Genomic DNA, 14,845 nt, shown 5'->3' with positions numbered 1-14,845 from the left:
GATACCCATCTATTGTATTATTACAAAGAGGCCTTGCAGTAGGTCATGTTGATCAAGGTGTTGTTTGTAATACAGAATGTGTTAAATTGCTGGTCGACTGTCCCAAAAGACCAGTGAAAGCTGTTGTTTTGGAACCCGTGCAACAAAACAGAAAATTTTATGTTGAATTATATTTAGAGCACCCAGATTGACACTTGATACTTATGGTCAAAGTGGGATGCTACGACTGTTAGATTCAAATTCATAGTTACAGAAAGAGAAGATCTGTTGTATCATAGACAAAATTCCTGTAATCTCTTGTGTTCATGACATAAGTACATGACGTTTTAGTAGGAATTAACTTTTACAGAATAAGTGTGATGTTATGTATTCAGCTGCCAGACACGGTCCAAATACTTGGAATGAGATTGAGGAAATGGCAAACTCCAGCAAAATTACGTTTTCTTGGTATTTCAGTTTTGCTAGTCTAAAAACAAACAAACAAACAAAACAACAACAAAGAACAAAAAAACCCAAAACTTACACTTCCTGTGTAAGGAAAAGTGTAAGCAGGTCTTCATATCCTTCCCTTTGGACAACTGCTCATCTGGGATGGGAAAAGTAGCAAAAATCACGTAGTACCTCTTAGGGAAATAAAAGACTAACAGGCTTTTGTCCTTCCAAAGACAGACCTCGTGAAAGATAATACCAAGATCCCTTCATTTAGTGTATCAGATCACACTAGTTTTTATATGTGAGAAACTTGAAGTGATTGAAAAGAAAAGACGGAGAAAGTTATCTTAATATAGGTAAACTGGTTCCACGTGTCAGCGTCACTATATGATGAAGTACATCATTTGTCTGCATACCTTCTGCAGTAACAGATAAGCGCTGTGAAAGAAGGGAGAGAGAAATAAGAAGTTGAAAGTGGCTCTAAACTCCTGAACTGTCTCCTTTGCTATTCATTGGGATTGTTATTCTGCTCCTGCTGTTTCATCTGTTGTCAATACCTTAATGTACACACGTGCCTATAGCTATGTCACCTTGAGCAGAGATCCTGACAGATGCTTCAGAAACTAAATGGAACTGGATCTTGTTGATATTTGGAGATGCGCTTCGCAAAGTCTTTAGGTGACCAGAATTTTGGATGAGTCCTTATTCCCTCACCTATAAATTCAGTCTGTTTCAACATATTTTGACTTGATTTGTTTTCCATGCTATGCATCGAGGAGCTATTTATTCTTTAGAGACCCCAGGTAGTCCTTTCTAAGACAAATCTGTATCTCTTCATTTAATTTAATTGGTTGACTTTGGCTGTTTTTTGTCTTCGGGCCTGTCTGGGTGAATGCCTGAGTGAAGCATCAAATTGTGTTCTACCGTTTCACAAAAAGATAGAAGAGAGAGTGGGACCCACAGAAAGGTCTTGGAAATATAGAAGTACAAAAAGACTTCCTAGCCTTTCTAACTATTTTCCGCTGATATAATTTAGATTTATATTGCAAATTTAAACTATGGTACAGTTTACATTTAACGAAGAGATTAACAACAATGGGCACACGTAAGTTGTGCAAAACAGTGAGATAGTACAAACAGGCTTTTTGAATCTTCCTTGTTTACCCTTTGTCACAGTTCAAGGACAAAGAGATATTCACTGTCTTTGAAAGGAAATGAATTTGAGGTCGGACAAAGAGAATAGAGTTTTGCACAGAATATCATTAGACTGTGAAACTCAGTGTCACAAGACCCTGTTCAGGAGAATAGCAAAGTTAAAAAGTAAGATACTGAAAGTATGTATTTTTCATGTTTGCTGAGATGAGTGTTTAAAATTAAATGTAGAGATTATAAGAAAATTTTCCTGTTGCGCTATAAATGTCTGTCCTCAGAGTTTTGTGACTCACTGCAGCTGGTTAAAAAGAAGAAAGTGTCCAGAGCAGAACAGATTTAATCTGCTCCAATTTTTTTCCTAAACAGCCTTCAGTGATCCAGAGAAAGCTTTAGAAAGTGTCCTGGTGTAGAGAAATGAATTTTCCTTAGAAAGAAATTTCTGTGTATATTGTAAGAATGTGATAATTGTTGATGGAAGCGTCTTTCAAAAAAAATTCAAAATAATTCCAATTAATGTATTTTTACACCTAAATGAAAAGTAAAAGGATTTAAAATAAATACAATATTTATAATCAACGTCACAAAGTTAAAAGAACAAGCCAGGGATCTGAAAACTTTTACATCAGAGCTAGAGAAGAAAATTTTGGAGGAGAAAATCCTATATGTTGGTTTTACTCTTTTGACAAAAGTTCACATATTTTATCTTTGAGTAGGTTTTACTTTACAGTGTATGAGCCACTAGTGTTGGAAGCAAATCACAATCATTACAGGAGTCAGATATATTTTTGTTAGCTACACTAATTAAAGTGCACTTCAGATTTTCGTGTATTTAGTGGTCTGACTACAGAACTACCTAACCATTTTTATTTCTCGACTCTGGTGGAAGCAGCTGTAATTATCAGACTGACTGAAATTTCTAAACATGTGCATCTTCCCAAATTAACATGTTTCCAAGTACTTTCATAGGAGATAATGAAGGATGAAATCATGACAAAAGGCCCATTGAAGTTGTTGGGACCAGAAGTTCACACCAAGTCAAGTGTGTAAAGAATTTTTTTATTATTTTGCTCCTGAGGACCAATCAACTGATTTTAATTAAAGCAAGTAAAATTTTAAAGAGCTCTCAAATTTCTCAAGAGTCCAAATTCTACTTGAAGTCAGTTCTGTTTGGGTTCTGGAGTTCATTTGGTTACTTCTGAAAAGTTCACTTATATTCATAGGTTAATATTCTTAGGACTCAAAAAAGCAAACAATTTAGGAAACACAAAGAATTCATGTTTGCGTTTGTTTTTATTTGCCAAGTTAAGCTAACTAAGAAACTGTGCGCAAGTCCCCTCCTTCAGCTTTCACAGGCTACTGTCCTACCTGGAAAGCACTGGGAGCATTCCTGTGGAAGTTCATTGTGTTGGGGTCCTTCATCTAGAGACAGGTTAGCAAATTCAGGCATGGGATTGGCCTGAAATAAAAAATTTGTTCCTGTAAATGCCATCCATCACCTTGCCGACCACGGATCATTTAGGCTGTATGTGTCGCCAGAGTCAGGTACTTGGAGTAATACACTCCGATTGCTGCCAGATACTGATTTTATTGGCACCAGTGGTGTTACTGTCCCAGAGGAACTGCAGGAAAAACTCTTGCTTTTACACATCATGCTGTGTCTTGCGTTTGTGGAGATATAGTTATATTCAGCGGGAGACGCGGGTGTATTTGTGACATTTCTCTGTTGGCATTTGTCTGTTGGTATTTGACATTTGAGTATGTATTCTTTGACATTTAAATTTCACTGCAATACTTTTATCTATACTGTTGAAATAAAAGCTGCCGTTCCTGTGAATAACCATCCAACAAACAAATGAACAAAAGGGATTTGATGGCTCAGAGGAGTACTGTGTTATATCTTAGTGGTGTAGAAAACAGCACTGCAGAAATAAAGTGGTTTTCACGTTTCTTCCAGTGCTCCTTGTAATTTAGAACGGGCTTGTCTTCAAAGGCTCTGTGCTACAGCTTTTGAAGTTTAGTGGACTTTCTTCTTGTTCCCACACTGCTTTTCTCATCACGTGTGGACATTTGGAGATTGTGGTGCATTTTGCTCTGCCTCCCTGTCACTGTTATCCTCTCTCCTTCTGCCAGTGAGAATGGCGGGACCTTCCCTGTGGAGTTAATGCATGCAGCTTTTTATTTCACAGATTATTAAGGGTTATGTGGAATATTCTATAGTTGTGTTATTTGTTCAGAGATGGGAAAATTGCATTGAATTTTTTGTTTTCATTCTAGTAAAATAATTGCTACTTCCACTTTGTCTGAGAACAGTTGTTGATTACAACAGTGGCATTGCTTTGTTATCCTATGTATAATTTTTTCTTACATTTGCATCACAAAGCAACATATATTCCATGCGTATGTTTTCATCTTGGGGAAGTTGCTGTCTCTTCTTATAAAGTTAAAACTCATTTTTTGTATCTTTTATCTCTTATTCCCTTTTGGTTCATTAGGTAAAAAGAGAAGTTGTACAGCTCTGCTGACACTTATTAACTAACCCTATTTAGTAACCAATAGCGAACAAAGTATTTTCTTCTTGGTTGGCTTCTTGGTTAGCTACTTGAGGTGCATGATGGGTTCACCTGTTCCCTTTGTGATCGTGATCAAAAGTAGAGCTCTGTAATGTGATTTAAAGAATGTGTATGTATCAGCACCTGGTACTTTAAGCTGTGATCTGTTTCAGGTGTTTCTAAAGGTTGACATGCAATTTATGATGTGACTGAAAGATATACTTGCAATTTACAGAGACATTATTGATGGTGTATTTTCTAGTGAGTTGAAAAGAAATGTTGCTGTGTCTGACTGCTTTGCCTCTGGTGTTGATAGAAAAGATGAACATGGCACAGTACTAACACGATACTCTCTCTAAAGCAATGTTAAATACATAAGCAGCCTGCTAGAAATGAAATAAACTACTTAGTACTAAAGGTAAAGAGATAATTAAATACCTTGCTGAACTGGGACCTGCTGTTCCAGTTCAGTACAGTACTTAAATCTGCTGTAAAGCTGCTGAAGAGTACTATTTCCTTCCTTTATTTAGTGCAATGCAATAGATGAAGATACGGTGACTGATTCTTCACTTTCTTCTAACTTCTGCAAATCTTTTGTGAAATTTCAATGAAATTCAATTTGACTGGAAAGTGTTGGGAATTTGCATGTTAGTACAATGAAACTAGTGTTAGTAGAGAACTGTGATTTACTTGCAAGTGCACTTCTCTTTAGCTTAAGAGTCAAACTAAACGCATACTTGAGTCTAATGGAAAATGGAAAAAATGCCTCTATCCATAGTTGTATTCCTGAATTTTAAAAAATCTAAAAGTTTAAAAAATTTCCCCCTCTGTGCTTTTGAATAAAGCATTTTCTTTTAAAATCTGAGACTGCAGAGAGAGAGACAGACTTACTTAAAGTAGTCAATAGCGTACAATCTGGAGAATTTGTCAGGTTTTGAAGACTCTGAATCAGATGTGGTGGGTAAATTTAAATCTTGGTGCTGGACTGTCCAGGTGACCCCAGGGTGTTTGTCTGGATGAGTGAGTATTTCAGTGTTCATAACAAGTGCAAAGTAAAGGAGCCAGAGATGGATTCGGTGGCTTGGTGGATGCTGCCACAGGAATATGGAAGACAAGGGTTCAAGTCCTTCTTCTAGTGATCATTAATAAATGCAGAGCAGAGCTGCTACTACCTGTATGTAGCAACCTGTTCCACATGAATTATTCACCTGTGGAGCAGGACATCCACCAGGAATACATGAGAGCCAGCATCAGGTTTATGAGCAAAATCATCCAGAACACAAACTCTCAAACTCCAGACTAATGCCCACAAAGCCAAGGCAAACACAGTGCAGCAGAGACATGTTATAACACCTGTTTCTCCTTAGAAGCGGCTCAGTCAGTCATGTCTGCTGAGCTGCAGTGTGCTCAGGCATTTGAACATAGCGGGACCTGTTGTAAAACAGGTGAACATAGGCTGTAAGACAAGTGTGCGTCCACATCTTGCAGTCTAGATTAATAAGATTAAGTGCCTGCGTTAAAATTCAACTCAAATAATTAAGATACACGTTTACTCAGTTTTCAGCATGAGGGTGGATGGCTTTTAGCAGTGACATTTATAGGGCTAGAGCAATGGGATTTGAACGCCCAAAAAATCTTTCAATCATCTGAGTAACTGCAGCACTCTGGAATGAGAAGGTGTTTGCTCCTGCATTCAGAACAGTGGGGGTAAAAGGGAAAATGCAGGGTGGTAGTAGGGGAGAAAGCAATGGGACCCTGGGGAGAAGGGCTGATGTCAAAAAGACATCCCCCTTGGGACCTTGGCGCTCTGTAGTATTTCTCTTGGCAATATTGGCAGGAATGAGTCCATCTCTTGCTCAGAATTTTCATCCCTGTCAAAATGGATATGAATGTTCTTACTGAAAACTGTTTTCAGTGGATTGGGAACTGCCTATTTTGACTGATTGCTTTCATTAGAAAGAGACAAATCTTTTTTATGCACTTTACATTATATAGCTTCATGGGGTTTATGCATTTTCTGTTCATTGGGATAAGAGGTTACATTTTACCGATCTCCTGTCGAAAATGCAGTTGTCTTGACAGCAAAGAACAGAAGAAATAGTTTCCACTTTCAAAGCTGTGTTTTTAATTTCCTTTAATATCTTGTTATGACAATGGAAACTTAAGAAAGATCAGTCAAAAAAATAATAAAAAAACCCCCAACCTTGAAATTGTGTCAGTAACTCCTGTTTTCTGTTGATGCTGCTAGGCAAGTGCTGAACCGCAGTGGCTCCTGTGTGATTATTCTGTGCTTCAAAATGGGCATGAGCAAAGAATGTTACAGAATTTCATTCATTTCTTTTTCACAGCAGAGATTTTGTTTTGTTCTGAAAAATTTTGAATAGCAGAAATAGAGTGGTGGTGTTTTTTAAATGACTATGGTGGGAAAGGGAATTTGGATTTGAATGTTGGTCAGGTTAACGTAGCATGTGAAATTTGATTCATATCTGTTACACATTTTTTCTTCATTTTTGGGTTCCTCTCTTCCTCTTGAACTGCTTGCAGCTGGCCTCAGGTCAACCACGCTAAGGGATTATATCACTTTGTTTTTTCCAAACTTGATTTTTGCAGTTTTCAGTAGGATTGGTTGGGGCGCTTTTGAAATACCTTTACTGTCGTTACACGGCTTTTTCTTCTGCTTGAGTAGCTGTGAAAGCCTCCCAGTGAACACGGATCTGCAGAACTGGCTGGCAAGTTGTGGTGAATTTTTATCCTCAAATACTTCAACTGAGCAAATTAGCTTTGTAAGTCACTTCAGAGATCTGAAGTGCTTGGGAACTTTGAAGTGCCTCAAAACTGACATTTTGAATAATGTCAGAAGGAACTGTGTATGATTTAAGAATGGACTTAATGCTTCATTGACCTCTCAGGCAGTAATGCTTCTATGTGATTTTGGAAATCCCATTAGGGACTTCTCTTCACCTTTAAGGGAGCACTCCGTGGGTGCTGCTTCAAGAATATGGTTCATCATCCTTTGAAATCAATAGGATAAAACACTTAGCTCAACTTGGAATTACTTGTTTTAAGGTGGGGATTCTCAATGAATTATAGGCATCTTCCAGAATTGAAGTTTTCAAAAGTTGTCAATGCTTGTCTTTTGCTCTTTAGAGTTGGTTTGGTTTTGATCAAAGCTATCATCTGGTAAAAATTGCTTCCTTTCACGAATACTTGTAAATCGAACAAACATACATTTTCCAGTGGTAGGAAGAAGTAATAAGTGCATTTAACCCTCCATTAATCCAAAGAAGGGAGTGTTGTAGCTAATTTATCATGTGGAGAGGGAGATAATAACTATATCTTCAGTAAGTTAAATATTTCCATCCAAATTTGGATGTAAATTGGGTATCCTAGTCAAAAATTAATAGTAATTGGAAAACCATGTAGATGGGAGAGAGGGATGATAAAAAATTGAGCTGCTTCTTTTAACTGGAGGCACAAAGAGATGGTAGTAAGAAATGGGTCATTTAACTTTGGCTTTTGAGGAGGGTGAAGGGTATTGTTCATTTCTCAGAATTAAGAGCACAATGCACAGCCTTGGGAAGGCTGATACATCAGAGTTGTAACACGGCTCTTAGTCCATAATACATGGAAGTAGATCTAAACATATTTCACAAGATTTGATAAATTGTTTTTTCCGTAAAGAATCACAAGCCAAGACTGACACAATTAGATGTCCTGCCAACCATGTCTCCCCACAATACTGAATCATAGAATTCTAGAACAGCCCAGGTTGGAACTCAAACATCATCTGGTCCAACATTTCAATAAATTGTTTCTAATTTGCACATTTTGTGAGGGACTTCTCCTTGAAGGCAATGTTGTATTGTAGGCTGGTGAATGTCAAATGAGCCCCTATGGTACCTATGAAAGGCCTAGAAGGCTTATATTGATCAAAACTTTGCTGGTACAAGTTTTAAAGTAGGCAGAACTGTCTTCTTTCGCAGTAAGATCTCTTTGTTGCAAGCTAGCCTATTAGCAGGAAAATGTGAAAACGTGTCTTATTAGACACTCAATATTCACGTAAAGCAGAGATGGAAGCAAGTCGATTTGGGTTTTGTTTATTTTTCACTGGGGGAGGGGATGGGTTTTGGGGTTTTGTTTGTTTATTTGTGTTTTTTTAAAGACTGTATTTCATTGAGTATGATACTGAATGATATTCTGTTGACAGTAGTAGGCAGTATTTTCCTGCAGTGGGGTAAGCAGCCCTCATAAGTCCAATGACCTTTGCCTCTGTGGCCATAGAGTATTCACTATCACTTTCTACTAAAGCAGGAAAAACCTAAAACCAAATATTTATTCCTTTTAGTCCTCCCTCCACAGGCTGTGGGATCTAGAGGAGCTAGCCAAGTCAACAGCTGATTGGGGAACTGGTAATTGAACTCAATGAAAGCGCAGGGCCTGTGGTTTTCCACCGAGAGCTCCCTCTATATATCTGTATACTATCTATATATAGAGAGAGATATGTAATATCTACTACCCTCAGCCTCCACAGATGTGGGAGTAGATTTACAGTGGGCAGACATGTGAAAACATCCATGAACAAATACACAAATACAGGCTGGGCAGAGAACGGATTGAGAGCAGCCCTGAGGAAAAGGACCTGGGGGTGATGGTTGACGAGAAGCTCAACATGAGCCAGCAGTGTGCGCTCGCAGCCCAGAAAGCCAACTGCATCCTGGGCTGCATCAGAAGAAGGGTTGCCAGCAGTTCGAGGGAGGTGATTCTTCTCTTCTACTCCACTCTGGTGAAACCCCACCTGGAGTACTGTGTCCAGCTCTGGAGCCCCCAATATAAGGACATGGACCTGTTGGAGCGAGTCCAGATAGGGCCACGAAGATGATCAGAGGGCTGGAGCACCTCTCCTATGAAGACAGGCTGAGACAGTTGGGGTTGTTGAGCCTGGAGAAGAGAAGGCTCTGGGGAGACCTTATAGCGGCCTTCCAGTACCTAAAGGGGGCCTACAGGAAAGATGGGGAAGGGACTCTTTTATCAGGGAGCATAATGATAGGACAAGGGGTTATGGTTTTAAACTGAAAGAGGGGAGATTTAGATTAGATATCAGGAAGAAATTCTTTACTGTGAGGGTGGTGAGACACTGTCACAGGTTGCCCAGGGAAGCTGTGTCTGCCCCATCCCTGGAAGTGTTCAAGGCCAGGCTGGATGGGGCTTTGAGCAGCCTGGTCCAGTGAGAGGTGTCCGTGCCCATGGCAGTGGGGTTGAAACTAGGTGATCTTTAAGGTGGTTTCCAATTCAAACCATTCTGTGATTCTATGCTATGAAGCTGCTAAAGGCTCCCAAATTCATCAGGATATAGGCATTTATAGGCAGGTGTCAGAAAGAGTTACGTTATCAAAAAGTTCAAGGGTCAGCCGTCACCTGGCGAGAGGATAGTGGGGCCCACCAGGGAGAATAGCTTGAGTCAACTGGGAGTATCATGTTTGGGTTGGACCAGAAAATGCACGTGGGTACAACGGTTAGCTAAAGAGAAAGAGGATAAATCATAGAATCATAGAATCATTTAGGTTGGAAAAGACCCTTGGGATCATCGAGTCCAACCATCAACCCCACTCTACAAAGTTCTCCCTTACACCATATCCCTTAACACCACATCTGAACGAGCCTTAAACACATCCAGGGATGGTGACCCCACCACCTCCCTGGGCAGCCTATTCCAGTGTCTGACTGTGAAGAATTCTTTCCGTGAAGAATTTTTTCCTAATGTCCAGCCTAAACCTACCCTGCTGCAGCTCGAACCCATTCCCTCTTGTTCTATCGCTAATTACCTGTGAGAAGAGACCAGCACCAACCTCTCTACAATGTCCTTTCACGTAGTTGTAGAGAGCGATGAGGTCTCCCCTCAGCCTCCTCTTCCTCAAACTAAACAGTCCCAGCTCCTTCAATCGCTCCTCATAAGATTTATTCTCCAGGCCCTTCACCAGCTTCGTTGCCCTCCTCTGCACTCGCTCCAGCACCTCGATATCTCTCTCGTATTGAGGTGCCCAGAACTGGGCACAATACTCAAGGTGTGGCCTCACCAGTGCTGAGTACGGGGGGACAATCACCTCCCTCCTTCTGCTAGTCACACTATTTCTAATACAAGCCAGGATGGCATTGGCCCTCTTGGCCACCTGGGCACACTGCTGGCTCATGTTCAGCCGCTTGTCAATTAGAACCCCCAGGTCCTTTTCTGCCAGGCAGCTCTCCAGCCACACTTCCCCAAGCCTGTAGTGATGCATGGGGTTGTTGTGGCCCAAGTGCAGGACCCGGCACTTGGCCTTGTTGAAGCTCATACCGTTAGCATTGGCCCATTGGTCCAACCTATCCAAGTCTCTCTGTACATCCTCCCTATCCTCATGTAGACCAACACTCCCACTTAGCTTCGTGTCATCTGCAAACTTGCTGATGATACACTCTATGTCCTTATCAAGGTCATCAATAAAGATGTTAAACAGAAATGGTCCCAACACCGAGCCCTGAGGGACACCGCTTGTGACCGGCCGCCAGCTGGATTTAACTCCATTGACCACCACTCTTTGGGACCGCCCATCCAGCCAGTGCTTGATCCAGCAGATCGTATGCTCATCCAGGCCATGAGCCGCCAGTTTTTCCATGAGAATTCTATGGGGGACAGTGTCAAATGCTTTTCGAAAGTCTAGGTAGACAATGTCCACAGCCTTTCCCTTATCCAGTAATCGGGTCATCTTGTCATAGGAGATCAGGTTCGTCAGGCAGGACCTGCCTTTCATAAACCCATGCTGACTAGGCCTGATGCCCTGCTTTGTCCATTATATGACTTGTAATGGCACTCAAGATGATCTGCTCCATGACCTTCCCTGCTACCGAGGTCAGACTGACAGGCCTGTAGTTTCCTGGATCCTCCTTTATGCCTTTTTTGTAAGTGGGCGCCACATTTGCTACCCTCCAGTCCATTGGGACCTCCCCAGTTAGCCATGACTTCAGGTAGATAATGGAAAGTGGCTTGACGAGCACGTCTGCCAACTCTTTCAGCACTGGTGCGTCAAACTGTGGAAATTGCTTTCCGCTGTTGTTAGCACAACACTGATGAAGGTACAGTAAATCTTTGTTTGTTGAGTTGGTTTTAAGACACATAAGAAACTAATAGCAATATTTGAGAAGACAAAGAGAAGCATCCCTGTGATTTCTACTTGGATGCTGTATCGTTTATAATGTATTGTGTTTTCTAGCTAAATTACCTCATGTATTTCAAAATATGGCAGAGTTTATGCATAAATCATAACTTGTAAAGTAAAAGTTTTCAATTACATTTTCTTATCTGCCAAAAGAACTTCAGAAGTAGAAGTAATATGTCATTTTGTCTCAATATTGCATTTATGGCAATGCTGAAGTGGTTATAGCTGTGTCCTGCAATTAAAAGAATCTTAAAGGTGATTTCCAGAGATAAAAAGTTACTTCTTTGTAATCGGTGAGGGCCACCTTCATGCACTTTTTGAGTTCTTTACAAATAATAAAGACAAGGATGATGAAGCTTTGGATGACTTCATAATATTTATAGTTCTTTCATAGTGTTGAAAGATTTTTATGATTCAGCCTTAAAATTACAGGGCTCAGATTTTTGCCTGTTCTAAAAGTTATGATATAATGCCTTAATCAAAGGGTTAGTTACAAGAAAAATTAACAATAAATACTCTTGTCATAGTGTATTCCTGCTTTAAAATACACAGCAGAAGTAATAGAAAAAGTGATATGTATTAAGTCTCAAATATTTTACATTTTCATCTCTGTAAACTGAATGAATTTAATTTGATAGAACCTCTTTACCAAAAGATAAAGCTTTTCAGGAAATTGGAAGCACTAACAAGGCTTTGAAAGTCTTTAGGGTAGAAGTAAATGGGGGGAAATATTATGTTTTGAGGAATTTGGCAGGGTGTCTCTGGCACTTGTGGGAGAAGTCTGTTAGAAAATAGTCACCTTGTTACTTCCAATATGACTACTCTCCATTTCTCAAAACCTTTGGAACTTGTTATGGCTATTTCTCTGTCAAGTATAGCTGTGGATAGAATATTTTTCTTGCGTAAACAAAAAAGAATAGGATGGCATAAGTTGCATAAGGTCTTCTGGTGAAATTTGAGCTGAAACTAATTTTAATTTTGGTAATATAAATAAAGCATTTTATGATTTGGTTTAGAAAAATGTAGCATAATGTGTTGAAACTGGTATGTTTGATTAAAAAAAAAATAATTTGAAGTTGCTAACATTTGGATTCAAACTAATAACTTACTATAACTAATAACTTTAATGTATTTGCAGACAGCAGAAACATACATTGAGAGTAAAATGCGTGCTACGGGAAATGGTGTCTCCCTTTAACCCCTGGAAATAAAGATCCTTGTTTTTTCATGGACTTATCCAACGTTTCTGACTAGGAGCGATGGATAAAGAAGCCAAAGCAAAAGCAGAGATTAGGAGCCAACCCATGGCTAGAGCAAGAAATAAGGGTTGTTTTGCTATGGCTGGGCCATTCGCCATTACACGAGTGGTTCCAGTGTTATTGCAGATATTGCCAGAGCGCTCTCTTCTCACACCCTGCTCTCCTGTGCTAATCGTGCTACCCTTCGCGTGTCTTATCTTTGGCAGTTCTGTGTGCTTCCAATTCGTTTACCTGCTGCTTTGCCTCTGTGTATTTCTTCCGTCTCTTCTTTGCTTCCTCATTGTGTCCCTTGAAGCTCAGAGCTAGCCTCATTTTTGCTGCATTTTCCTGATCCATGCTGAACCAGGCTGCTTCCGCAGCTTATCTAGTCATAAAGCTATTAGTCTGAAATTCTGGATTCAGTTTTTCTGTTGGTTTGCGGGGGTGTGTGTGTGTTAATGCACTTTTATAATAATTAATGTATTTGCAGCTCATAAAAATCTGATTTAAAGTATGCATTCTAATGGAGTGCCTTAATAATGAGCCTTAAGTGTTTTCTATGAATATTTTCATGCAATATGCAGTTTGCATACACCTCTACTGATCTTGCATTATAACTTGATTGCTTTTAAAAATAATAGATTGTATTTTAAAGCCTTGATACTGGTGTTTTGCATCAGTTTTGGCTCTATAATGTATCGGTACTTTAAACTTATTAGTATTCTGAAGTAGTACTCAGGTACTCTTAGCTCTCTAAATTTATTCCGTACTGATAAAATGTGTGACTTCCCCATTGAATGTGCATGTCTGAGATCTCATTAGTCAGTTTATTTTAAACTGTGTATTATATTACTTGAGACAAATATTTGACATAAACATATGAAGTATGAAAATAAATATTTTTAGGATCTAGTTAAATAGCGTATATCGATGACTAAACCACACTTATCACTCACTGGAACAGTGTCAATTAATGCAATTTTGTTAAAATATTTATTAACTTCTTAAAGGGAGCATTAGTCCCACTCATGCCACTGCAGTTTAACAGTTTTACAAACTCATTTCCCTCATTTTCATTCCTGCATACCTTAAGAGTTATCTTCATCTTCCTATTCATCTTTGCTCTGCAGCAACTTCCTTCCTTGCAATCCCTGGACCAGCCGTCCAGCCCTGCTGCTAGGTCTATGTTTCTTGCTGCTTCATTCATCTTTTTTCCTCAGATTGCAAGTTCTGCTTCTGACGTGTGAGACTGCATGAGCCTGCTTTGTCTTGCAAAGTGTGGCACAAGTAATGTTGCATTAGCAAAGAATAATGTCTGAGAGCGTCCATGCTTTGCGGCAGGAATGTAGGAAATGGCATAAAATGCATGAAAGGTTGCATTTACATTCGCTGGGAAAAACCTGCTCAGAAAAGGTTATGGGAGGGGTAGTCCAAGGTTTGAATCAGAGCGGGGGGCCACTTCATTGTTAGAGCGGTTTTGTTCACACAGTGGATTTTTGGTAGTGATAGGGGTCAATGGGTGTAATTCCATGGAGTTTGTTCCAGAATGGGGCTGCAACTTGGAAGAGGAAGTGCCACATGGGTGGATTTTTATCTCTGTAACTGTCTGTTGCAGAGGAAGAAAATAAGGTGGACTTTTCTGTTCTACAATGATGATGATATATGGAATTATTTTATCCAGAAGTCCGATCTACAGTACTTGGGTAGTCAATGTGTCTGGTTGCTAGCAGAAAGATTTTAAAGTACAGCCTTTTGGTTAGTGTAGACTAAGGTAAATTGTATTTCCCCAATATTTTGTGACCTATTTGTTCACAAATTACCTTTTCAAATACGTTTAAAAGACTAGAATAATTCACAGCTAGTTTGGTCTACAGTAAAGTTATAATGAGTCCCTTGATATGCTTGATTCTGGATAGTTAAATTGATTTCTCTGTTTGGCCTTGGGGCTTGTTGTATGCTGAACAGCATATGGAAGTTATTGTCCTCTCTCGCTGCTAACTTTACTGCTGAAGACCTTACGCCCTGCTTGCTTTTAGCTTTGCCACTTATTGTGTCTGCAGGAAAGCAAACATGACAAGACCAACTAAGTGATGGATATCTTCCCACGTGAGAGTACAATCTTTATGTCGCTTTGTGACTGTAGGCCACCAACAGATTGCATTAAACAGGGACTGATGAACTGAATACAAATGTTTTTAGCATCCCTACGTACTGAAGCATTTCTGTTCAGTCCGAAGATGAGTGAATTTCACATCAAACTGATTTAATGGCAAAGATTTTCATG

At 39.6% G+C, this 14,845-nt stretch overlaps 1 protein-coding gene across 1 annotated transcript in view; it reads left to right on the top strand.

Annotated features, from left to right (window-relative positions):
* Positions 1 to 14,845, top strand: part of GRID2 (glutamate ionotropic receptor delta type subunit 2) — a 765,251-nt gene that overhangs the window by 544,073 nt on the left and 206,333 nt on the right. The window lies entirely within an intron of this gene.

This window comes from Chroicocephalus ridibundus, chromosome 5 (genome assembly GCF_963924245.1).
Source record: "Chroicocephalus ridibundus chromosome 5, bChrRid1.1, whole genome shotgun sequence".
In the NCBI taxonomy this organism is placed as follows: domain Eukaryota; kingdom Metazoa; phylum Chordata; class Aves; order Charadriiformes; family Laridae; genus Chroicocephalus; species Chroicocephalus ridibundus.
Note: the sequence above shows the minus strand (reverse complement) of the source record. Positions and strands in the feature narration are given on the sequence as shown.